This window comes from Adiantum capillus-veneris, chromosome 17, assembly GCF_014529385.1.
Source record: "Adiantum capillus-veneris isolate H3 chromosome 17, ASM1452938v2, whole genome shotgun sequence".
Classification (NCBI taxonomy): Eukaryota; Viridiplantae; Streptophyta; class Polypodiopsida; order Polypodiales; family Pteridaceae; genus Adiantum; species Adiantum capillus-veneris.
The window spans coordinates 50,832,622-50,860,071 of record NC_140947.1 but is presented as its reverse complement, the minus strand read 5'-3'; the positions used below and the strand labels follow the sequence as shown (position 1 = coordinate 50,860,071).

Here is a 27,450-nt window from a genome sequence, read left to right as displayed (position 1 = left end):
AACTCTATGGCACCGAGGCTCCAAAGGCTTTCGTTGGTGCCATTGGCTACGCACGTAAAAAGGCCCGCTTAACCCTTGCATGAAAGAGGGTTGAACCCACCCCATGAGGGTAAGAGGCCAACACTTTACCATCAAGCTATTGACCTTTGTTGTGTATAACAATGAAAGATAGCATACTTGTGTTGAAAGGAAAATTAGAAGGAAAGTGAAAGCTTCAAACTTCAAGGAAGTAGTTTCACCCTTCCTTTTCACTTCTTGGAGGAATGCAAGTTTTCCTCCAAAAATTCTTCTTTCCTAAGGAGGTAGCTTCAAAGTGAACAAAAGCCTTCACAAAAAAGACGGGTTTTTGTGAAGAATCATCAAAGGTGTTCAAACGACAAGTGAAGTGCTCAAATTTCCGCAAGGCGAGGTTCGCATGCAACCATATCACAAAGCATACAAAACACAAAGACTTCAATTTCACAAGGTACAAGTTGTCGTTTTTTTTTTCTCTCTTTGCATTAGTGTGTGTTTACCATGGCCAGTGAGGATATCCCACCTACACACACATTTGATTTTGAGTACGTAGATCAAAATCAGGGCACCGCGGGTGCGGCTGACACTAATATGCATGATGACGATGATCTAGGAGATCATGGTCTTGTAGATATGGCTACTTTCAAGACTTTGGAACATCGCCAAAGCGTACTTGAAAGCAACCTCTCTGCACCATTCAATGGAAATGTTACCAATCTTATAGAGTTACTTGTGAAATTTATGAATTCACAGACGACTCAAGGAGCCACAAGTGGCATGGTTCAAGGGCACCAAGCTCGCACGACTCAAGGAGTCCAAGAGACAAGTGCTGCAGAAGATGCAGAAGGTAGCAATGCATTACTTAAGAATATCACCATTCCTGAGTTTCACGAGGAAGAGCGTGATTGCAACAAGGATGCAGTCAATACGTTCTTACACAAATGGAGTGATATTCATAGATTGAGACACACCCCGGATATAAATATGGATGTAGAAACAAGTTTATCTCTTAAAGGCAAGTCCTATAAGTGGTGGATGACATTTCCAATAGATGCTTGCCCTCCATCTTGGGCTGCGTTTTAAGCTTCTTTCTCCAAAGATTTTTTGGACTCCAATGAAGAAGATAAGAATTGGTTAGCATGGTATGCATGCCGCATGTCTGGCCTCTCTCTCACACAGTACCTTTCAAAGTATCGGGAAATCATATTAAAACTAGAAGGTTTAGATGAATTCCAAAAGATACGGGGTTTTAATAGGGGTCTTGACAAAGACTATCGTCTTCATGTCAAGACCCAACATCCAAAAACTTTGGAAGAAGCCATCAGTCATGCCCAAAGATATGATGATGACCAAAAGGAAAGGAAATGTTCCCTACACTAAGACTAATTTTGCTAAGAGCAATGTGGCTAAGAGCCAATGGCGAGGTAGATCTCCCACACATTCGAAGACGAGTAAGAGACAATCTACCTCTCCACGCCCACAAGAGACTAAGAAGCCTAAGCACTCACAAGATACTCCACGTGGGTCTCTCAACACTACCAATTTTGAACATGCGAAGAAACACAATTTGTGTTTTAGATCTCTTTTGGACCAACATAACAAGAAAGATTGTCCTCTTTTGCAAAGCAAAGAAAAGGCCATGCACATGGTGCAACGCCTCACATTAGATTCATCTTCTAAATATTGTGTTGTAGAGGTTCTTTATATGGAAGAAAAGCACAAGTGTTGTGTGCCTGCTTCAATGTGGCAGTCAACCTTTGGCCCCCATGATTCGATTCATATGCATGGCACTATTAGTGGACAACTTGTTCGTCTTTTAGTGGATGATGGTGCAACTCATAACTTCTTGAACTATAAGCTAATCAAGAAAATGAAGCTTACACAGACTCCCTACTCTCACAAGTATGTGGTGGAGCAGATTTCTGGGAATGATAAAGAATTATGGGACACGGTAGTTCAAGGGGTTAAGCTTATTGTTCAAGATCATACGATGACCCTTGACTTCCAAGTTATGAACATGGACCGTGTTGATCTAGTTTTAGGGCGGGAGTGGCTGCATGGTTTAGGAAACACATTGCACACGAGTTATGAACACAAGTCCTTATCCTTTATGGCCAATGGTAAACATGTGCTTTTGCTTGGTAAGAAAAATATACCATCTGCACCTCTTATATGTATAGCCGAGCTTTCTATTTTGTAGAAAGAAGATTTAATAGATGAAGTCTTTTTGTGTTACTGTTTGTCTCCAAGTCTTGTAAATTCTCAAGAGCAAAGTGCGGTGAACTCTAGTAATGGTATGCAAAGTGCAATGAATTCTAATGGTATGCAAAGTGAAATGAATTCTACTAATAAAAAAGTGTTAACAAATCTAACGAGCAAAGTGCTCTCAATTTTAATTCTATAGTGCAATGTGCAACTGTTGTACAACAAACATTACAGGAATTACAAGATTCTCCATCCCAGCATAACTCTAGTTTACTTTCTCGTTTTGCATGGCAAAAGTTGACTCATTTACTCATGGAGTATAGTGATGTGTTCTCAAGTGATTTACTATCGGGTTTTGTTAAGTATGGAGCCTGATTTACCCTTGTAATTTTCTGTGGTAAAAGCGCACATTTGTATAGCCCCCATTATGAGGAGAAGCCATCGTGCATGAAGGAAAATCACTCACCGGAAACCAAAATTTTCACGGACAAGAATCAGGGGCAACTTTAGAATATTCCTTTTCGCCGGAATATTATGGCGGGAAAGTGGTCGAAAAACAACCGGTCGGTTGGCCGGTGGCCGGTAGTCAATGGCCCATGGCCGGTGGTCGGAAGTCAATGGCTGGTGGCCGGTGGCCGAAGTCAATGGCCGGTGGCCGAATTCAAAAGCGGACTTGTCTTCTCAAGGGCGGCCACACATGGGCGGATTGGAGGGTCCGATTTGTACTTATTCGCACAAGGGCGGCTACACATGGTTGTCTCTTATAAGAGAGGGCAGCCCTTTTGGCCTATAAAAGGAGGCCATTTCTACACACATTTCATAGTGTGAAGTTGATGCAACAAGGTGAGTGTGAGGTGGTGAGAGTGAAGCAAGGCGGGAGCTCCATTAAGGGTATAATCCCTTTGTAAACTACTTCTTGTTTTGAAGTACTAAAGCCATTGAGTGGCTGCTTTCCTGTGGACGTAGCCCACATTGGGTGAACCACGTTTATCGTGTGTACTCTCTCTCTCTCTCTCTAATCTCTTGTGTGTGAAATCTATCTCTCTCCATTAAGTAATCTACTCAAATATCTATTTAGCTACGTCTTATTTCCTAACAGGTTTACCCCCTACATGTGATGTACAGCATGGCATAGATGTCTTGCCAGGCACTAAACTGGTAAGTAAACCACCTTATCGTATGAGTGATAAAGAAGCCAAGGAGGTTGGGAGTCAGTTGACTGACTACCTCGCTCGTGGTTTCATTTGACCTAGCACTTCGCCTTGGGCATCACCAATTCTATTGGTAAAAAATAAAGATGGTACTATGCGCATGTGCGTAGATTATCGCGGATTAAATGCGATAACCATCAAGAACAAGTATTCTCTACCTCGAGTGGATGAGTTGTTTGATCAACTCCACGGGGCAAGATACTATACAAAGATAGATCTTTGTTCAGGATGCCACCAGGTGTGTATCCTACTGCAAGATATCTCCAAAACTACCTTTAGAACACGGTTCGAGCATTTCGAATTTTTGGTTATGCCTTTTGGTCTAACCAATGCTCCAGCTACATTTATGACACTCATGGATAGTGTCTTACGTCCCTATCTTGGAAAATTTGTTGTGGTTTTCCTTGATGACATTCTCATTTACAGTAAGACTGAAGATGAACACATAGAACACTTACGATTAGTATTTGAATAGCTACAAGCTCACGTGTTGTATTCTAAGCAAAGCAAGTGCGATTTCTTTAAAAAAAAGATACATTACCTCGGTCATGTGATCTCTTATTTTGGCATCAAGATGGACACTGACAACAAGGTGGACACTGACAACAAGATGGACACTGACAACAAGGTCGCTGCCATTCTTTGATGGCCACATCCCAACACGGTTGAGGAGCTTCAAATATTTTTAGGCATGGCTGGATTTTATCGACAGTATATCCGTGACTATGCCAAAATCACTATTCCTATGACGGATCAACTTAAAGCAAAAGGTAACAATTTTTCTTGGGAAGAAGCCCAAAAACGCAATTTCGAACAGCTCAAGGTAGCTATAGCCACTGCTCCCATCCTAGCAATCGTCGACCCACTTAAGTCGTTTGTGGTAGAGACTGATGCTAGTGATAAAGCCATTGGTGCGGTACTTCTCCAGGAGGGAAGACCTATAGCCTTTGAAAGTAAAAAGTTAGATACAGCTCAACAGAATTATTCTATTTATGAGCCAAAGCTCTATGCCATAATTCACGCTTTACAAAAGTGGTGACACTATTTATATGGTGCGAGTTTGAACTAGTTTTTGACCATGAGTGTATCGAATGGTTTACTACTCAAACAAACTTGAAGGGCCGTAAAACTAGATGGGCAAAAATCCTTCAAGATTATGATTGTAAGCTACGATATCGCAAGGGGCGATATAATGTAGTAGCGGATGCACTAAGTCGGATGCCCCAGATTAATTCACTTGATTCCACAAAACTAAAGAGTAGATTTTTGGAGTCATTACGTGGCAAGTGTGCACACGATCAATCATATGCTAAAGTGTGGAGTGCAGTTTTAAAAAGGGATCCCTCACACTCACATGTCTCTGAACAGCCAGATCAACATGTCTTTGCGCGTGCAGATAAAAACTCCAACACACAGAGCTCCACCCCTAGTCGGGAAGAGCTTAAGCGATGGAAGAATTTTTCCATTGATGATGGCTACTTACTCCACAAAGATAGAGTATGTATGCCAAAGGACTCAAACACTAGACACCAAATCTTATTTGAGTGTCACAATAGTCCAAGTGCTGGTCATCCAGGTATTCGTAAGACGTATGGCTTAGTTCAACGGAAATTTTATTGGTCGGTCTTACATCATGATGTTCAAGAGTACGTACTAAACTACCAACAGTGCCAAGTTAATGAGGTGGAGTGCCTCAAGGTAGGTGGCCTTTTACATCCTTTAGAGATTCCACAAGGTAAGTGGGAGAGTATCTCTATGGATTTTATAGTAGGACTATCTACTACAAATCGTGGCCATGATGCCATTTGGGTAATTGTAGACCGTCTCACAAAGATGGGTCAATTCATTCCCACTAAGACTATGGTTAAGACTCCAAAATTATCATGGCTATTTGTAGAGCATATATATAAACTCTACGGTCTTCCAGCTAGTATCATTAGTGATAGACATCGAAAGTTCAATAATCACTTCTGGAGAGCTATGTTCCAAAAGTTGGATACTAAACTTAACCTAAGCACGGCTGATCATCCAAAAACGGATGGTCAAACAGAAAGAGTTAATCAAGTGCTAGAGGATATGCTATGAGCGTACGTTAGCAAGAAGCAAACCAATTGGGAAGACTACTTACCTATATTGGAATTTGCTTAAAATAGTTCAAAGCATGTGACTACAGGGTTTAGTCCATTTATGCTTTTGTATGAATTTCAACCTAGATCACCCATTACGGTGGGGTTGGCTAAGGAGAAGATACAACAAGTGAAGGATTTTCTCCAAGACCATTTTGACATGCTTCGAGTTGCTCATTCGACAGAATGATAAGCAAGCTCAAGATCGATATAAGAAGTACGCATATGAGCATCATCGTCTTGCTACTTTCAAAGAAGGAGACAAGGTTTTCCTCAAAGTTTCGGAGCTTTCAAAAAGTCTGAAGACGAGAAAAGTTGCTAAATTTTCACCGCGCTATTGTGGACCGTTTACCATTCTCAAATGTATAGGTCAAGTGGCCTATAAGTTAGCTCTCCCAGAGTACTCACGAGTTCATCCTGTTTTTCATGTTAGCCGTTTACGAAAACAGCTAGGATAGAATGATAACATCATTGACATAGGTGTGTTAGTTGACCTTATCGAACCACCAAGCATTCCTCATGAGCCCGAAAAGATTTTGGATTCTCATGAGCTTCGTACCAGACATCATGTCAGACGACAGGTGTTGGTAAAATGGCTAGATAGACCTGAAGGTTCTACATGGGAGAATGTCTCCGCACTTAAGAAAAGTTTTCCTACGTTCATTTTCGAGGATGAAAACGATTCTCCAAGGGGGGAGTAATGTAAGGACATGGGTCCTATGGGAAAGGCCACCGGCACGGCCGGACAATGTGTACACTAGGGGGAGGCTATAAGATAGCACGGTTGGGTGGAGACTAGCACACGCATTACCACCGCCCTTTCATTAGAGACAAGCATGCTACAAGTTGGTAAAAATTGATAAGTATCCCAAACATGTTAGAATCACAAAAGGAGCTCTGCAAAATGGATTTCACATATAAGAGACCAATATTGATAATTTGATATGTCAAATCCCTCATACCATCTCACATTATGTTATCTCCTGAGGGCCAAAGGCAAAATAGAACATCTGTCCCCATACAAAAAGTGCATTATCGAACCGAGTGTTACCATGCACCGAGCGATTTTTTCCGAGCAAGGACAAACCCGAGCAAGTGTTTGGACACGATATAGTAAATTTTATCGTCAATAGATTATTTATCATTTGTTATATATTCATGCACCACAACAAAAAGGGTTATCGATGAATAGACTACCTCCTAAATTCCAAAACATCAAAGTTTACTTTTAAGAAAACAAACACAATATTTGAAAATATTATCTTCTCTCTTAGGCTCGCTTGGGCTTCACATGTTTGAGCATAAAGTAAGATTGATAGAATAATAAGATCTCTAGCCTTGTACTTAATGTTCAAGTCATCGTAAGTTTCTTTTTGTAAGGTCATTTGTAGTGCTCCTATGTCTAGTACTTTGGTTCTTGATTGTCATTTTTTATACTTGAGAGCATGTGCATCCTTCCTCATCTTAGACGCATCAATTTGATAGCAATTTATTGCACCTCATTAGTTCATTTATACACCAATCATCTTTTCGATGTCTTCTTGTCCTATCTATACTCTATAAGGCTATGATCTTCATACAAAAACACCCTTCTTACACGACACATCACTGACAAACACCATAACTAATTATGAAAGGCTTCTTTTGTTACAATAAAATCATGTTTTTCCTCAATTGACCAATATAAGAATTTTTTAATCAATTTACAAAAACAACAACAAAAATTTATAGAGTTATATGCCTAGAATTTTCTAGAAAGGCATCGTCCTAGGTGTTTGGGAAAAATGTGTCTCAGCTTAATATCATGTCCTTTTTGATTTCAAAAATGCCCGTTGACTCTCCCTCTCCCTCTTATTTTTAGAAAATGCCAGGCACCCCACATGGTGCATGAAATAACTCTCTCTCTCTCTCTCTCTCTCTCTCTCTCTCTCTCTCTCTCTCTCTCTCTCTCTCTCTCTCTCTCTCTCTAGATAAAGAAAAAACTAATCCGTTACTCTAATTCAAGACAAACATCACAAAATAAGACGTCTCATGTCTTGCTGGGTTTTCAGTATTAACAAACCAGATACCAATCTTTGCTTACACAGAAGGCAAAAAGTAGTTCAACCTTGATAAAAGGTGGTCCTCCAAACAAGAAATTACCCATAGCATACACACACGCTATGTTACAGCTTCCTTTTGAATCACCGACCATGGTCAATGTTGAGGCGGCTTTGATAGAATCATGAGACATGATGATTACATGCATTAATTATTTGTCAAACCATTTTTTTTTTTTGCCAGCAGTCACTTTAGAAGTGCCACATACTGAAACCTCACCATCAATCCTTTGCTCGCACAAAGACACCTCACACAGTACCCGATCAGCACAATTATGACGAGGGCTAGCATACTCATAAATATCGGATCAACGCAATTATGACAAGGGCTAGTATCACAATCAGAAGAACCATCAAGATGAGGGACATCACTAAACACCCACTGCTTGTCTTCTACCCCAGTACGCCTAGCCTCCTCTGGATAGCGTTCAGTTGTGTATTTGTTCTGTCTGTGTCGTCATCTAAATTATCCAAAAGCTTTGTGTGCAAATCCAGCGTTTCATTTATAGCCAAGGCAATGTTTTTTATGCTTGTCACTATCTCTTCATGATTCAAAAGGTCATCATCTTGCTCCCGCATGATCTGTCAGACTGTCATTGAAGCCGAGAAATTCCATAGTTATCTAAGCCTGTTGTTCTATTGTTCTCTTTAGGTTCCCCTCTCCCATCCTGACCCAATAGATTAATCCTGTTAGAAGCTTGGGAGGAATTTAGGCTGTTTGACATCTGATTCATCCTAGAATGAAGACTCAGAAATCACTCTTGTTGTTTGCTTAAGTCCTTTTCATTCAAAGATTTGGTGAGTTAAGGATTGCTCAAGAGGGACTGAAGACTGTCAAGGTGGGTACCAAGCATGGTGATATTCCATCTGCAGTCAAGACACAACAAGCAATCATATACGATCAGAGTGCCATTGAGCACATGGACAACTTTAAGGGATCCATTAGTAAGTGAGGCAATTTTGGATTCACAGACAACCACAACACAAAGTTTCAAAAGAACAAACATGCAATATCACTAAGAGATGACTGAGTGCATAGGAGGTCAAAGCGAGAGCAATGTATTACTATCTTGTGGCAAAAACGAGGCGAGAATTGTTAGCAACACGGGACCCACTGCCAACGGGGGCTACGGAGTTGCGCTCTGCAATGCAGGCTGCTATATCCTCTGCAAGCCAGACTGCATCTTCAAACTCTTGGATCCATGAATCATTTTGTGCCATCATATATCACCCTACAATGACATGCAAAGGGAGAGCGGTTCCAAGTTCATGTGGGATCGAAGGGCGGGGGCACCTTCAAAACGCGTTCACAATCCCTCACATCACACCAATGTCAAGCAGAAAAACAATATGCACTCTCTCTCTCTCTCTCTCTCTCTCTCTCTCTCTCTCTCTCTCTCTCTCTCTCTCTCTCTCTCTCTCTCTCTCTCTCTCTCTCTCTCTCTCTCTCTCTCTCTCTCTCTCTCTCTCTCTCTCTCTCTCTCTCTCTCTCTCTCTCTCAGTTTTATAAAAAAACTCTTTGAAAGAGCGCGCGCCGGCGCGCGCTCTTTCAGAGAGTTTTTTTTTTAACTGAGAGAGAGAGTCATTGTGCTTGTGGGCGCCAAACAGAATAGAGAGCAGCAGCTGAAATTTACACCACGAGCTTGTGGCTATGGCGTTCGCGGTGTGCTCCTCTAGCAGTCTCATAGCTATGGCAGCATCCAGCATGAGCAGGAGCTCCTTTGTGTTTGGATGGGCATTGCGTGCTGCACCCACAGAAGCTACATTTGTTCCATCAAAGAGGGCCCTCACTATTTTGGCGACGACAACAGACAGGCCTTGCGGTTCCCTGGCAGCATTCCTTCGTTATGGCTTGATGGAAGCCTATGTGGGGACTTTGGATTTGACCCCCTTGGTCTTGGATCCGGTCTTGGATCCGAGCCCAAGCTTCTCAAGTGGTTTGTGTAATCAGAGATAGTGGACTATAGGTGGGCTCACAAGAAGTTTTAGACAAATTCTCACAATAATTCCCACATTGTGACTTACCTCAACATTATGAGTCTGTGAGAGAGACACCACATACCTAGCTACATACGATTGGGGGCAGCGGACCGCCGGCCCGATGGGGGGGCCGGCGGTCTGCTGCCCCCAATCGTACCTAGCTAGGTATGTGGTGCCTCTCGAGCAGAAGCTCATGATGTTATGCATGATATGAAAAACACTGAAAAAAGTCTCCGTTTTTCTACATGAGAATATTTCTAAATCTTCTTGTGGCTATGTTGGGTGCTGCTGAAATATTCATTCCAAAGCAGGAATTTTGAACACCCCATCATGGTACTTAGCTGGAAAGGCCGAGTATTTCACAATTACGACTATCCTGTTCATAGTGGAGCTTATATTCTTAGGCTAAGCTAAGGGCCAAAGATGGGCAAACATCATTACTCCAGGATCAGTGAATACTGACCCCATCTTCACCAATAACAAGCTAATAGGCAGAGATGTTGGATATCCCGGTGGCTTCTGGTTCGACCCTCTCGGCAAGGGCTCTGGTTCTCTTGAGAAGATCAAGGAGCTTAGGACTAAGGAGATAAAGAATGAAATACTCGCTATGTTGGCTGTTATGGGTGCTTGGTTCCAAGAAATCTACACGGGCATTAGCCCCATTGACAACCTTACCGCCCATCTCTCCGACCCTGGTCAAAACATTGTTTTCTCGGCTTTCTTGACCAAGTGAGCAATGATCGTTGTACCTCCATCACTTGGAGCAGATATTGACACTCACTTCCTTTGTATGCCAATTGAGAAGTTCGTAAAAACCTTTTATTTGGTTGGAAGGTCCTATTTTGTCGTGTAAGCTGTGCTTGCTTACTGTTTTGTCAATTTACATGTATCATGTTTCATTGCATTACCTTGAGGATATGAGTCAGTTTTGATTACAAAACATGCCTGTTCTGGTTGTTATTTACATCAAAAGTTTTCCATTGTTCTCTGACCAAATGCCTCTCATTCGATCCCTTCATCTCTCCCAGTTAATAAAGATAATGAAGTCTGGCTTGAATGCGAGAGAGAGAGAGAGAGAGAGAGAGAGAGAGAGAGAGAGAGAGAGAGAGAGAGAGAGAGAGAGAGAGAGAGAGAGATCCATGACAAAGAGGAAGCAAGCAATCCAGGAGAGGGGCTCATGTTGCAGTATCAATTGTTTCTCTCTCTCTCTCTCTCTCTCTCTCTCTCTCTCTCTCTCTCTCTCTCTCTCTCTCTCTCTCTCTCTCTCTCTCTCTCTCTCTCTCTCTCTCTCTCTCTCACACACACACACACACACACACACACACATGCACACACACCCGTTTGATTCCTTTTCTCTTACTTGTCTCAAATCAGCAAAAGGTTTTGTGACTCCCTCTCTGCTACCATTTATGGACGACAATGTGGCCACAAGATTGTTCTTATGTTTGACGATAGCATCTATGCACTTTCTATCTCTTTTGTGATACAACATTATGAAATAACTAATGCATTCAATTTGCATCCATTAACTCTAATGGGAGAGCAGGTGAAGATAAAGGCTACTGAACTTGCTAGTGGTGAAAAAATCTTCCTTTTCAATCATGGCCAATGTCAATTCTAGAAGGTTCGCATTGCTATTGAACGCACACAAGGCATTGGAATGAAGGACACACTAGTAATAGTCCGATGGTCCCTCCAGAGTAGTTGGTATACTACATGCAATGCCTTCACAATGTACACATGGCACTCAAGAAAGCAAAGGATATCATTCAAGTTCAAGAGCTACCTACACATTATGATGGACATGTGGCATTTGAGTTACCATCTTTTGATCTTTTTGTGCACGAACTTATGACAATTGCAACATGTGAATTTACCATGGAGAATAAGTTTGCACAAATAGAGTTTTGGAATGTGCTCAGCAAGATGGTACAGAAGCAAGATATGACTGTGTATCAATGTGTGTGTGAACACATTAAAGGAAGAGTATGGCTCTTTTGTTTGAGACTATTTTAATGTGTGTGAACACATTAAAGGAAGAGTATGGCTCTTTTGTTTGACACTATTTGAGATGCAACATGGCTACTTTGCTACACTATACTCAATAGAGTAACTATTGAGATCTTGATCTAATCTTTTTCATTGCTTATGCTCGCTCGGTTTCTTGTCCGCTCAGAAATACTCGCTCGAGGATTGGGATTCCTCTATCGAACCTGAGATGCAAAAAATGCAAGGTTTTGTTGTTGTCTTGTCAATAGCCACTAACATTGCAAAGTCATTTGACTTGGCCAAGACCTCTTCATCTTCCTCCACATGCTCTTGGACCCGTTTCACATTCAAACGTGTGTTATATGTGTGTTGGGTGTTTCTCACACCCTTCACCTTGACTTTGTTGATCGGTAGGATTATCAAAATGCTATCCATTCTCTTATTAGAAAGAGAGATTGGTGAAAGTGTCTTCTCATACTTGAAGCGTAACAGCCTAAGGGTATTGATATCCCGAGGCGTCGGAGTCACTCTGAAAGTCTTTGGTTTCCTCGTGAAGGCTACCCATCGCGCTTTTGTCCCATCATAAATTCACATCCACTCTCTCACGAATCTCATTCACAACTTTCCAAAAAGGTATCTTGGGGATAACTAGGGATATATTCCTTTGGAGTTTGTGAAGCTCAAGTAGTACGCTTCGATTCTTCTCGTATCAATGACTCCCCATAGTTGCTCGCAAATTGGGCATGGTTTTCCCTGCAACTCATGAGGTTGAAGGCTAGCTGCCTTGCAGGTATACCTTCCGAGTTGTTTGCTTCATGCGATCCATGAAAACTCTATTTATCCTGGAGAATGAAAGGTTGCAAAAAAAGGAGAAGACGAGTAATCAAACAACAAAATTACAAATGTAGGCTCTTGAGGTGAGGAGAGAGGTAAAAGTATATTGGGCTCCACAGAGATAGCAATGTTATGTTAGGAAATAAGACGTAGCTAAATAGATAATTGAGTAGATTACTTAATGGAGAGAGACAGATTTATATACACGAGATTATAGAGTAGAGAGAGAGAGTACACACGATATACATGGTTCACCCAATGTGGGCTACGTCCACGGGAAAGCAGCCACTCAATGGCTTTAGTACTTCAAAACAAGAAGTAGTTTACAAAGGGATTATACCCTTAATGGAGCTCCCGCTTTGCTTCACTCTCACCACCTCACACGCACCTTGTTGCATCAACTTCACACTATGAAATGTGTGTAGAAATGGCCTCCTTTTATAGGCCAAAAGGGCTGCCCTCTCTTATGAGAGACAGCCATGTGTAGCCGCCCTTGTGCGAATAAGTCCAAATCGGACCCTCCAATCCGCCCATGTGTGGCCGCCCTTGAGAAGACAAGTCCGCTTTTGAATTCGGCCACCGGCCACCGGCCATTGACTTTCGACCACCGGCCATCGGCCATTGACTACCGGCCACCGGCCAACCGACCGGTTGTTTTCCGACCACTTTTCGGCCACCGTCCGGACATCATATTCCGACGAAAAAGAATATTCCGGCGAAAAAAAAAGTCTCGGGGGCCTCCGCCCCCGAGGCCTTTAAAGTTGCCCCTGATTCTTGTCCTTGAAAATTTTGGTTTCTAGTGAGTGATTTTCCTTCACGCACGATGGCTTCTCCTCATAATGGGGGCCTTACAAATGTGCGCTTTTACCACAGAAAATTACAAGGGTAAATCAGGCTTCATACTTAACAATCTCCCACTTGGAGACTGATCTCCAAACCAAACCTGTGACTGCTTTTCATTCTGGCTTCTTATCCTTGAATGCCGATTGAAGATGAGCAAAAGCTCAACTTCTCCTTGTTGACCACCTTTGTAAACATGTCTGCAGGATTTTCACTTGTATGCACCTTTCCTAGCTTTAGTTGTCCCTCTTCCAAAAGAGTGCGTATAAAGTGATATCTCACCTCAATGTGCTTTGTCCTTGAATGAAAGGCTGAGTTCTTCGCAAGATGGATAGCGCGTTGGCTATCACTGTACAAGACACAATTGTCTTGTTTGAATCCAAGCTCTTCTAAGAATTTGTGAAGCCACAGAATTTATTTGCTTGCCTCCGTCATTGCTACATACTCTGCTTCCGTGGTAGAAAGTGAAACCACTTTCTGCAGCTTTGAAGCCCAGCTTACTGTTGTGCCTCCAACCGTGAACACATAGCCAGTAGTGCTCCTTCGAGTATCTTTGTCACCTGCCATATTTGCATCAGCATACCCTTCTAGAAAAATATCAGTTCCTCCAAAATACAAAGCATTTGTTGTTGTCCCTTTTAGATACTTAAGTATCCACTTCACAGCTTGCCAATGCTCTTTACCTAGGTTGTCCATGAACCTACTCACAACTCCCACTGCATGTGCAATGTCTGGCCTTGTCCAGACCATAGCATACATTAGAGAACCTACCGCTGTAGCATATGGAACTTTAGACATATAGGCCATCTCCTCTTGTGTCTTTGGACACATATCCTTCGTTAGTTTAAAATGACCAACCAAAGGTGTACAAACTGGTTTTGCATTTTGCATTGCAAACCTTTCTAGTACCTTCTTGATGTAATCTTCTTGAGATAGCTTTATTGTCTTCTTCGTTCTGTCCCTTGATATTTTCATACCAAGTATCCTCTTTGCAGCACCTAAATCTTTCATTGAAAAAGATTTGGACATCTCCTCTTTTAGGTCTTTGATGTCCTGCATGTTAGCACTTGCAATCAACATGTCATCAACATACAACATTAGGATGATGAATTTCCCATCTCCCAAATTCTTCGTGTAGACGCAGTGATCCGAGTTGCATCTTGTGAATCCATGATCCAACATCCATCGATCAAACTTCAAGTACCATTGTCTTGATGCTTGCTTTAAACCATACAAGCTCTTCTTTAATCTGCAAACCATTTTCTCCTTACCTTTTACTTCATACCCCTTTGGTTGAAGCATGTAGATTTCCTCCTCTAAGTCACCGTGAGGGAATGCTGTATTTACATCCATTTGCTCGAGATTTAGATCATGAGCAGCCACAAGGCTTAAGACAAGCCTAATTGAGTTCATTTTTACAACAGGAGAAAATATTTCATTGAAGTCAATACCTTTCTTTTGAGAAAAACCTTTTACCACAATCCTAGAGTTGTACCTTTTCTTCCCACCTTCTTCTTCCTTTAGCTTGTACACCCATTTGTTTTGAAGTGCCCGCTTACCTTTAGGCAACTCAACCAACTCCCATGTTTGGTTGCGATGTAGTGAGTCCATCTCCACTTGCATGCTCTTCGTCCATTCTTCTTTGGATTCATGTTGCATAGCTTCTTCATATGATTCCGGCTCTCCAGAATCTGAGATCAAGAGATGGTTGAAGGAAGGAACAAACCTTTTTGGAGGTCGACTTGCTCTTGTAGATCTTCGGGGAATAGGTTGAGGCTCCTCATTTGGTTGACGTTGTTGCACATTGTCACCGTTTGCAGTCCTTGAGTCTTCACCGTCCTCAAGCTCCATGTATTCATCACCTGTTTCTTTTGTTTGTTTTCTTTCCAAGTAATCTTTGTACATATTTTGTTCATTAAAAATTACATCCCTACTCCTTAAGATTTTACCATCTTCAGGATTCCATAGGCGATACCCAAAGTCTCCTTCTCCATAGCCAATGAAGAAACACTTTTTGGACTTTGCATCTAACTTTGATCTTAGGCTTCTATCTATGTGCATGAAAGCCTCACACCCAAACACTTTGAGAAATGCATAATTCACCGGTTTACCTGTCCATGCCTCTTTTGGAACTCCCCCATCCAATGTCGTTGAGGGTGACCGATTGATTAAGTACACAGACGTACTTACAACTTCCGCCCAAAGCTCAAGCGGTAGGCCTGCATGTAGCCGCATGCTTCGTGCTCGTTCCATGATTGTCCTATTCATCCTTTTGGAAATCCCATTTTGTTGAGGTGTCCTTGGGGTTGTCCTTTGCCTCCGAATGCCATTGCTAGCACAAAAGCTTTCAAAATCTTGGCTGCAATATTCGCCTCCATTGTCTGATCTGAGGCATTTATCCTTGGTACCTGTTTCATTCTCCACAAAGGCTTTCCACCTTTGAAATATGGAAAATACATCGGATTTATTCTTCATGACATAAACCCATGTTTTTCTAGTCGCATCGTCTATGAATGTTACATAGTACAATGCTCCACCAAGTGATGGTGTACTTGCAGGACCCCAAACATCAGAATGAACCAACTCAAGTTTTTTATTTTTTCTTTCATTTCCTGATTTTTGAAATTTTACCTTCTTTTGTTTACCATAAACACAATCTTCACAGAACTCTAAGTCCACTTCTTTCAAACTTGGTAGAAGCTTCTTTGTTTGAAGGATTTGCATTCCTTTGGCACTCATATGCCCAAGTCGGTAGTGCCACACCGCACTGTCAACTTGTGTAGTTGCTACACAAGCTGAAGGTTGCGTGCTAACAGTACACAAGTAAAGTGTACCGACTTTTTCACCCTTGGCAACCACCAAAGATCCCTTTGAGATCTTCCACCGTTTGTTTCCGAATGCAATGTTGTGACCTTCATCGTCCAATTGTCCTGTAGAGATCAAATTTTTGCGAAGAGAAGGAACATGCCTAACATCTTTAATCTTCCATTCATTTCCGTTAGCAGTTTTGACAGAAACTGTACCTTTGCCGACAATTTCACAAGCTTCATCATCTCCCAAGTATACATACCCAAAATTACCTTTGGTGTAGTCTTGGAAATGTTGCTTGTGTGGTGTCGCATGGAATGAAGCCCTGGAATCTACTATCCAGGAATTAGACACATTGTCTAATGAGAGAATTAGAGCATCTTGCTCTACTTTACCTGCCACATTGGCCTCCGATGTTGGCTTGTTGTCTTGAGACTCTGTCTCCTTCTTCTTCTTGGACCAGCAATCCTTCTTGACGTGGCCCTTCTTGCCGCAGTTCCAACATTCAAGAACTGACTTTGTGCGTGACTTGCTCCGCCTTGAGCGATCACGACCCTTTTGGTTTTTGAACCTCTCCTTAAGCCTTCCTCTTGTTTCCACTGATAGTGCAACACTTGATGATTCTCCTGTGCTTCTCCTTCGCATTTCCTCGCTTAGGAGAACACCCACAACATCATCAAACTTTAGAGTATTTGTGCCAGAGATAGAATTACTTACAGCCATCACAAGGCTATCCCAACTATCCGGTAGAGATGATAGTATAAGGAGAGCTCGCACTTCGTCATCAAAATTGCTTTTCACTTATCGAAGTTGCCTTATGTTTGTGTTAAAGTCATTTAGGTGTTCTGCAACTGAACCATTCTCTGCCATCTTTAGATTGAACAAGCGCTTCATAAGAAATACCTTATTGGATGCCGATGGTTTCTCGTAGAAGTCGTCAAGTGACTTCATCAAGTCCTCCGTGGTCTTCATCTTCGAAACATTGAAGGCCACCGTTGACGCCAAGCTTAACCGGATTGTTCCCAGTGCCTTTCGATCAAGGACAATCCATGCTTCATCTGCCATTGTTGCGGGCTTCTTCGCAAGACTGCCTAGTGGCAAATAGAGGTCCTTCTGGTAGAGATAGTCTTCAATCTGCATCTTCCAATGTTGGTAGTTTTTGTCGTTGAACTTCTCAATCTTGAGCTTCCCTTCCTCCGCCATAACTCCCACTCAATTCAAGGAATCCTTTCCTTGAGATAATTTAGCTACGAGCAAACCTTGCTCTGATACCAGTTGTTAGGAAATAAGACGTAGCTAAATAGATAATTGAGTAGATTACTTAATGGAGAGAGACAGATTTATATACACGAGATTATAGAGTAGAGAGAGAGAGAGAGAGTACACACGATATACGTGGTTCACCCAATGTGGGCTACGTCCACGGGAAAGCAGCCACTCAATGGCTTTAGTACTTCAAAACAAGAAGTAGTTTACAAAGGGATTATACCCTTAATGGAGCTCCCGCTTTGCTTCACTCTCACCACCTCACACGCACCTTGTTGCATCAACTTCACACTATGAAATGTGTGTAGAAATGGCCTCCTTTTATAGGCCAAAAGGGCTACCCTCTCTTATGAGAGACAGCCATGTGTAGCCGCCCTTGTGCGAATAAGTCCAAATCGGACCCTCCAATCCGCCCATGTGTGGCCGCCCTTGAGAAGACAAGTCCGCTTTGAATTCGGCCACCGGCCACCGGCCATTGACTTCCGACCACCGGCCATCGGCCATTGACTACTGGCCACCGGCCAACCGACCAGTTTTTTTCCGACCACTTTTCGGCTGCCGTCCGGACATCATATTCCGGAGAAAAAGAATATTCCAACGAAAAAAAAAGTCTTGGGGGCCTCCGCCCCCGAGGCCTTTAAAGTTGCCTCTGATTCTTGTCCGTGAAAATTTTGGTTTCCGGTGAGTGATTTTCCTTCACGCACGATGGCTTCTCCTCATAATAGGGGCCTTACAAATGTGCGCTTTTACCACAGAAAATTACAAGGGTAAATCAGGCTCCATACTTAACATGTTATATATTGGGGTAGACATCATCATCATTACTAGTCCTGCTATATTAATTGTGGTGGCACCCACAATTGATTATCTTGTTCATTGTCATTGGGAAGCGTGCACCACTGAATGAACAACACATACCAGTGTCATGCACAGCGACATTGGGTAGAGGGGGTAGGTCAATTGTGTGTTTGTCATGATGTAGTGTGATATGGGGGACCTTGACAAACCGCACGTACCATCTTGCGTTTGTGGTGCAACAAATGTAAACGTCGTGCCAGAATGGGTATAGTGCGAGAGGTCACAACTCCATATCTCTGTGTGATCCGACATAGCAAAACACGATATGGAGGTGTTACTAGAAGCCATACCTCTACATCGCATTGTGGCACGACTTTTTTTTTGTCGCACCACAATGTGATATAGGGGTGTGCCTACAATCAACATGCATCTATGTCGGGTTGTGATGCAAAAAAAAATTGTTGCGCAACTACGTGTGATAAAGGCACATCGATTTTAGCACCACTCCATATCACATTATGGTGCGACATAGAAATGTGTGGTGCGACATAGAAATGGCATGCCACAATGCAATATAGAGGCATGTAAAATGTAGGCACACCTCCACATCGCGTTGTGGCTCGATATAAAAGTGTCATGCCATAACATGATATAGAGGCATATTGATCGCAGGCACACCTCCACATTGCATTGTGGTGGGACATAAAAATGTGGCACCAACGTGATATGGAAGTGTCACTAGTAGCCTTTTGCACTATTTGCATTGTAACACAACATTTACCATTGTTAAACTTGGAAAAACCTAATTTTCACTATTGAAGGTGAGAGCACAACAATGATTATATGTATCTAGATGTCGTTTATATTGAGAACAACTTATGGCACCTTTAACCTTTTGAAATGCACTTTGCAAATAATGCAGGTACGCATCAACAAACAAAGAGCTTGTTATGTGTTCTTAAGATGGGAGGAGCTCGAGATCTTTCTTCAACAATCTCAAATGGAGACTTTTTGGCAAAAGTATGCACTATCTAATTGTATGCATATTCTACAAGTAGTAGGTACTTCTCCTAGTCTACTTCATTGATGTAATTCTTAAGAAAATCCAAAATAGTGGAAGTCAAATTTCAATTTTCCCATCTATTTGGGTGATAAGCAAAGGAAAAGTTTAAAGTTGTCTGATTTTTCAAATAAACCTCATGTGTCATATATGGGTTTCTGTTAGAGACAATTGGCTTTGGCAAAGCCATGATACTTAAAGATATGTAAGATAAAAAGATTAGCTATAAGATAAGCTTTGATAACCTTGTTAATAGGTATAAATTATGATTGCCTGCTAGACTTATCTACTATTTTCAATTACCATTGTTTCCATGGAGAGACTTGGGCACACCAAGTATAAAGTCCATGGCCATAGTCTCCCACTGGGCCTCAAGTATTGGTAGTGGTAGCAATAAACCTAGTTGCTTGCCTCTATCATACTTCACTTTTTTGGTGTATCATGTATTGTGCAAAATATTTGCAAATTTTTATTTCCATTGATTGGAAATAAAATATGTCTTGTAGTATGAGTGGTGGCTACAATTCCATGATACCTTGCATAAGGAGGAGCATGTGATTTTTGCGTTACTTTCAAAAGTAGATCTTTCGTGCCACATTGTCTATTGCCATAGTAGGAAATCCATCTTTTAATATAAATAAAACTTGTGTTTTACCATTGGTTAATAGTGATATAACATCAATATAATTTGGATCTATAGTATATCGATATATCATAGTGATACAATCATTGTGATATGTTGTAGATACAATGTTAACCTTATGTCTATAAAAAAGTGCATCCGCTACTTGATTGTGCTTTCCAAAAATGTGAGAAATATGATAATGAAATTGTGAAAGAAAATTTTCTTGCCTCAGTTATTTGTTGCATAGCTTTGTTTGAGTCAAAAAAGTACTTGATACTTTGATGGTTTGTGCAAATAATAAATGGGTTACTCAAAAAATAATGCTTCCATGAAGAAAGAGCATGCAACACTTCAAGAAGTCCTTTCTCATATATCCCAAGGATATGCTTGTCTTGATGAAGGCGGCAACTCTCATAGACTAGAAGCATGAACCTCTTATAAAAGGATAGCACATGAAAAATTTTCGTATGCATCGCATTGGATTTCATAATGCTTGGTAAGATTAAGAAGTACTTGCACAGGTTGGGAGATAAGATTTTTCTTATTAAAAGTATCAAAATTCTATTTTTCTCTTTGTGCCCATTGATATTTGACCTTCTTCTTGTTTAGATCATGTAATGGCCATGACTAGTGCATATAATTTTTTTATGAATCTCCAATGATGAGAGCATGTACCAATGAAACTTAAAAGATTGGGGGGATTCCTTGGTGAAGGAAACTCCTCTATCACATTATGTTTTTGTGGACCCGTTATTATACCATCTTTAGAAATGACATGACCCAAATATTGTATCTCTGACAAGAACAATTCACTTTTCTTTCCACTTATGTAGAGCTTATGATCATGCAGTTATTGAAAAGTTGTCCTTCAATAATCCCCATGCTCATCAATATTTTGGAATAGATATTGATACCATGTAAGAAGACTCATGTGTAAATCATATGCTTAAGGATTAATATTCAATTAAATGTAGAAGGTGTATTAGTGAGTCCAAAAGGAATCACTAGATATTCATATAGAATAATATTGTTGCTAAATACAGATTTGTGAATATCCTTCACAACAGAACAAGTGGAATTGCCTCGAAAATATCCTCTCAACCTACTCTTATATAGCCATGTGTTGTACAAGACCCCTTTCCCAAGCCTATGTAGGCTTATATATCCCATGCCAATTTGTCATCACACTACTCCCCCCTTGGAGAATAACTTTTGTCCTCAAAAACAAAAGTGGGGAATCATTTGTTTAAAACATATGTATGTTTACCCAACTGGAACCCTCCTCATGTTTCTCCTTCCACTTAGCCAAAACTTGATGGCATTCATGATACTTTGTACATAAGACATGAGTATCTAGAAGCGTTCCAGTTCATGCGGCAAACTTGGCGGTTTAATAAAATCCACCAAAACATCTGCTTCCACAATATTGTTGACATTGCCTAGCCGTTTCCCTCAAGGGGTTCACATATATGAAACCATCTATATCATGTGCATTCAAATGGTATTTAAAAAATCCATGGACTTACATATTGTGAGGCAATAAAATGACCACTTTTTCTTATTAATAAGCCCATGTGGACACTAACATTTTTTGAGGTGCAACCCCCAAGCCATTTCCTCAAACAACTAGCCACGAACAATGGATGCGCCCTTGAAGTGAATGGTAAGTTAAACTTAAATGCAACTTCACTAGTGCATGTTATGACCTAAATTGGACCACACTAATGAGGAGATAAATCCAAAATTGGCCCAGTATTCAGATTTTTGAAATGTTCCAATACAAGTAATCAACCTTTGTTTTTCATTAACGTACATGTGACTCCTTTAACATTTAAATGACAAATATGTGAAATAAACATATGCTCCTATAAAATGTTCTTGAATTGTTGGATCTTTTCATTGGCTAACCCCAACAAAATTAGTGAACGGTGTTGAAAGACATACATTAACATAAAGGGATTGAACCCTGTAGAAACATGCATGGAACTATTGTAAGCAAACTCCAAGATTGGTAGATAATCTTCCCAATTTAATTGTTTCTTACTTCTCTACATGCATGGAACTATTGTAAGCAAACTCCAAGATTGGTAGATAATCTTCCCAATTTAATTGTTTCTTACTTCTTAGAGAAGCACGCAACATATCCTTGATGACTTGATTTACCCTTTTGGTTTGACTATTAATTTTAGGATGTCAACCATACTTAGACTTAACTTACTAACCAACTTTTGGGATATATTATACTAGAAATGGATGTTGATATTATGGCCACGATCACTTACAATATTGGTGGGTAAACCAAACAGGCAACTTGTTGAGGTTTTCCACAAATAACCTTGCTAGTTCTTCAAATTTTATTGTAATCTTTGTAGGAATAAACCTACACATCTTGATAAGATGGTCACCCACTACCTAAAGTAATCATGTCCATGTGCAGTAGCCGGAAGTCCTACTATAAAATGCATAAAGATACTTTCCCACTTGCCATCATCATACTCTTGAAGAATTTCAGGCCATCAGACCTTGTGCCCCTTCTATCTTTCTGCTATGCAAACCATTTGATGCTTTCATAATAAAAAAACAATCTCAAATTGTGCACCATACAAATAATGTTGCCATTTCTTCAAAGCATGAATAATGACATAAAACTCACTCATAAGAGGAAAAAAATTTGAACAAAATTTAGTAGATTTCTTTCAAAAGCAATAAGTCATCCTTCAAAGGATCAACAATTGTTAGAATGGGTGTCATAGTCAAAGCTACCTTGAACTCATCAAAAATACCTTGTTTTTCTTTGTCCCAAGTGAAGGCCTTGCCTTAATTATTATTTAACGGTTCCATCATAGGAACCCCTATCTTAACATAATCCTTGATGAATTTACGATACTAGCTTGCTAGTGCTTTTAGGTTAGGTTACCAAGGACATTGTAAAATATTATCGACCTTAGTTGGATACATTTGAAGACCAACATAAGAGATAACATGCCCCAAGTAGTTGATTTGAGTTTTAGTAAACCACATTTGCTAAGATTTTCATAAAACTAGTGCTCTTTTAGAACATCAAACATCACCTTTGGGTGCTTTTAAGTGCTCTTCTTCACTAGCACTATAGGCCAAAATGTCATCCAAGAAAACAATGATTAATTTTCCTAAATATGTTTGTAATGTATCATACATCATGGTTAATAAAGTGGAAGAAGATTTAGTTAAACCAAAAGGAATACAAGAGCTTGCAATGTCCAAATCTTGTACAAAAAGAAGTCTTGGGGATATTTGCTAAATGTGTGCATACTTAATGATAGTTGTAGCATAAATCTATCTTAGGGAATATCAAGCTCCCTTTGCTAATCAAAAAACTCATCCACCCTTGGGAGAGGATATTTGTTCTTAACAGTCACTACATTCAAGGCATTATAGTCTACGTACATGCGCATAGGCCCATCCTTCTTCTTGGGCAATAAAAATGCATTGTTCTCATACAAATTTGAAAGCTCCATGGACCATATTAGTCGAGATTGAGGTACATCTTGTTCTCCTAGCAAAAACATATGTCTTCCATTGACAAAGAACTAAAAAAGGAGGATCTAAACTATGTAATATACTCAAGGATTTTATTGACATGATCACGATCGTGTGACTACGTTAATAACACAAGTAATTACACATGAAAAAGACATGTTCACGTTAATTTTTAACGTGATCTTGATGATGACCTGCAAAAACCAATAGAGCCGATCAGTCCGTCGGGTTTCATTATTTCCCTTCCGAGCCCGCCCAAGAATGTCTTTTGCCCGGCGGGCTCGCCGAGAAAATAAAAAAGCCCGATGGGCGTAATTATATAAAGTAAAACCTCTTCTTACTTTGGAATTTTGACTAGGAAAATCCCTGGGAGTGTATCCAAGCGTCGAGTACAATCATTTCCTTGTGAATTGACCTAAGGTTACATAGTCATAGGTCCTTTTTTTTGGTCGAGCGTGATTATTAGTACGATAACCACTTCTAAAAATATTTAAATCCTTCACCGAACATAAAGGTATGAAGCCAAAAAAATTGAGAATTTGGAGATTTGTGCTCATTGTGACAAAGCCATTGGTCCATAAAAGGGCCAAATTTGGTTTTAGAAGGTGAGCATATGTAAATGACGAGTCGATAATCAAGGGTCGGATGCCGTATACTAGTGTACTCGGTATATAAAGATCCTTGAAGTCTTGCATTTTTCACCCCATCATAGATTTGAGTTGATATACAGTGTTGTTGCACAATATGAGAAATATAATTCTTAATTGGGTGAAAATAGCTTTTATATATTGAATTGGATGCATAACGGGGCTACAATCTTTGATTGGTACAATTAGTCCTCAATTGCGTAATTGTGTTGAAGATTTCATTACCTTGTTTTGTGCATTAGTTTATATAGGGAGTTCCTTATGTATTAGGAAAGATCGTTGGTGCATTACATGACCAATCATAGGTATTATTTCTTTCATGTGTGTTTTGAAAACAATTATCATTGTTTTTGTGTAGAAATTGATTATTCTTTGTAGCATTTGAAAATAGATGTGTCTTATTGTTTGCAAATCGAAGAGGATGTATAACTAATCATCATATTTATTATTGCATTGACAAATTTGTAATATTGTTGTATTCATAATGCCATGTAGAGAGTGCATTGCAATGTGTATATTTTGTCACAACCTATGTGGTCGATATGTGGATTGACTAGAGTGCATTGCAAATCTCATACTGGTTAAATTTGATTACTTTCTTAATGATTTTTTTTCTAATATATATTGAAAAGAATTATTTTTTTTTAACTGAACTTATAGTTCTTATTCCTTTAGTATTAAATTGAAAGCAATAGAGCAAAATGTTGGCACAAGTGGTACGAAGAAGGAAAAGAATTAGAAATCCCCTCGCAAAGTGTGGTATTATGCACAAAACATATGCCGTCCATATATGGAGTGGCAATGTAAATTTTGCTTCACTACAAAAGTAGGAGGTGCATTACGTATTAGGGACCATTTTTTGGGTAGCATTAAAAATAATTGTAAAAAATATGAACATCCTTAGGCGCCTGCGATTGCAAAGCATTTGAGAGAAGAGCTCGCCAAAAAGGGTGGCAAGAGATAGTGGATACATAGCTTTGTTATGGATGCATGTCAAGAGCAGACAGAGCTAAATATTAACTCTCTTGATCTTCTGGTGACACCAACTAACCCTTCAGAATAGCCTGCATAGGAAGAGTTAATGCCAAGCCGTGTTCCTTTTAAGCATCACAATGAATGTGGACTAGGGCAAATGCATCAAAAATCATTCCATCAATTGCAGTCTCTAGAAGAAACACAAACCACACTCGCTAAAATGATTTTTTCATTGGAAGTGCTCACTGCTCTAATCATGGTAGAAAACAATCATTGGAAGGCCAGGGAACAAAGTCGGTGAGTTTGACCTTGATTTTCAATCCCTTTGCATCACACAATACGAAATGATCTCTTGGACAAATGTTACATTGAAGTCAAAGAGTGTGTCCCCAAAATAATACTTAGGAATATTTCGCTTTCAGGATGCACAATTGTGAGTGATGGTTGGTCTAATGTTCAAAGAAGGCCACTGATCAATGTAATGCTGGTTTGTCTAAGGGGAGAAACGTTCGTAAAGACGGATGATAGTTCTGGTGCAATCAAAAGTGGAAAATACATTTTTGAGGTCTTGATTAATGTAAATAAAAAAATGGGTGTTGAACATGTCATTCAAGCAGTCATGGACAATGCAAACAACTGTAAAAATGCTAGCAAATTAATAAAAAAGTACTTTCCACACATTTTTTCCAATGGTTGTAATACGCATATTTTTTTAAACTTGGTGCTGAAGGATTGGTATACTAGTGAGGAAACCACATGGTTTGCCAAAATAATTAACATAGCACGACAAGTTATGAAGTTCATCTTGAAACTGCTACAAATGGAAATGTTGCAAGCCCTGCAAAATATCAACAACGACAAGCTACAAGCAATAAAACCATGAATTTGCATACTTGACAAATCGCATAGCCATAATCAAGATTACACACAACAAAGAGATACAAAGAGAGAGAGAGAGAGAGGAGAGAGAGGAGAGAGAGCGAGAGAGCGAGAGACCACGTGCGGATGCACCTCTTAGAGTGGAGTGCTACACAGGCATGGTGAGAGAAAAGAGAACAAGGGAGAGAAGAATAGACACAAGCACTCGGTGCAATCTCCCCCTGTGCAAGAGTCAGCATTTCCCTCTTGCACGTATTTCTTTTGTAGATTCTTCAATGCTCAAAATGAATACACATTGGCTGGCCAGACTTAAATGGCCTTAGCTCATAAAGAGAATTTAAATAATAAGATGTCCATAAAGATGTTATCCTTTTGCATAACCCTTAGCTTTTTCCACTTGTCACCTACACTAGATAATAAAGTATCAATTCCATTACATACCTCTCCGTTAGAAAGAAATTGTCCTCAGTTGCAAAGTATGAATCTACAAATGATACTTGTCAAAAATAGTGATTAGTATTCTGTGTCAGAAATAGCACATAGTAAAATGAAAAATCTATGAAACTAAAGAACGTTGCTTATGCATGCCGTCATCCACCTACTACCTATTCGAGTGTCTTATACCAGAAGAATAGGCAATATGTGTCATACCATGGTCTATCCGGATATCACTGGTCACAGTCACCGTTGAATAATCAATCCTCATAAAGTTAGTCCAATCCCACAAATACTATTGACATCAAACCTCACATCCAAATCACTTTTAGTTCCATACCCGGGTACAAAATCACACTAGGTGTAGTGGTGGCCAGCTATTGCAGCATGATTTTGTAATCGATGTTGCCTAAATTGGTGAATCGACTCCAATTTGTCATGCTTCCTAAATCGGCATGCCTAAATTGGCGGATCTTCACTTGTGCTGCTTAAACCGGCCGATCTGCACTGATATTATGTAAAAATCTGAATCTGTTGTGTGTTGTGTGCTACCTAAATTGGTGGATCTGCATAGGATGAATGTTTACACACTACCTAAATTGGTGAATCTGTGTGCTTGTCAACAATGGATGAGGTGAGGCGTAAAAAGAAAATTTTTACTACCATTTTATACCAAATTGAAGTATGTTGGAGTAGCAAGACACTTACAAACTGTTGTGCACTGTCACAGAGTACCTTGCGTCATATGAGTAGCTCCATAGCTAGAGGATATTCTGCATCTGAAAATGTATATACCTATGTGTCTACATGTGGAGTGAGCTATAATTGAAAGAATCATAATTTGGATGAGGGGGGTGTTGCAAATAGAATTTTTGTATAAAGTAGAGAGAGTTACGAGACCAAAACATACTTAATGGGGGTTGAATGTGTCACTTTAATAGGCCATGCTGCGGAATGAAAATTGGTGTACGTGTAAAAATACTTGAAAAGAGCAGCAGTGTCATTTAACCTATACAGTAATATGATTGTACAAGAGATTTAAGACTAAATAGTGAGTTTGATTATACATTGAGGGCTTGTCACGCTTAGACATAGGAAGAGTGATGCATAGAAAAATGAAATGAGTGCCTGGAATGTAA

At 40.1% G+C, this 27,450-nt stretch overlaps 2 pseudogenes; one reads left to right on the top strand and one right to left on the bottom strand.

Moving 5' to 3' along the window:
- Positions 1-7,950: 7,950 nt before the first annotated feature.
- Positions 7,951-8,877, bottom strand: LOC147437228 (syntaxin-52-like; annotated as a pseudogene).
- Positions 8,878-9,307: 430 nt separating this feature from the next.
- On the top strand, positions 9,308-10,369 carry LOC147437227 (chlorophyll a-b binding protein, chloroplastic-like; annotated as a pseudogene).
- The last annotated feature ends 17,081 nt before the right edge of the window (positions 10,370-27,450 follow it).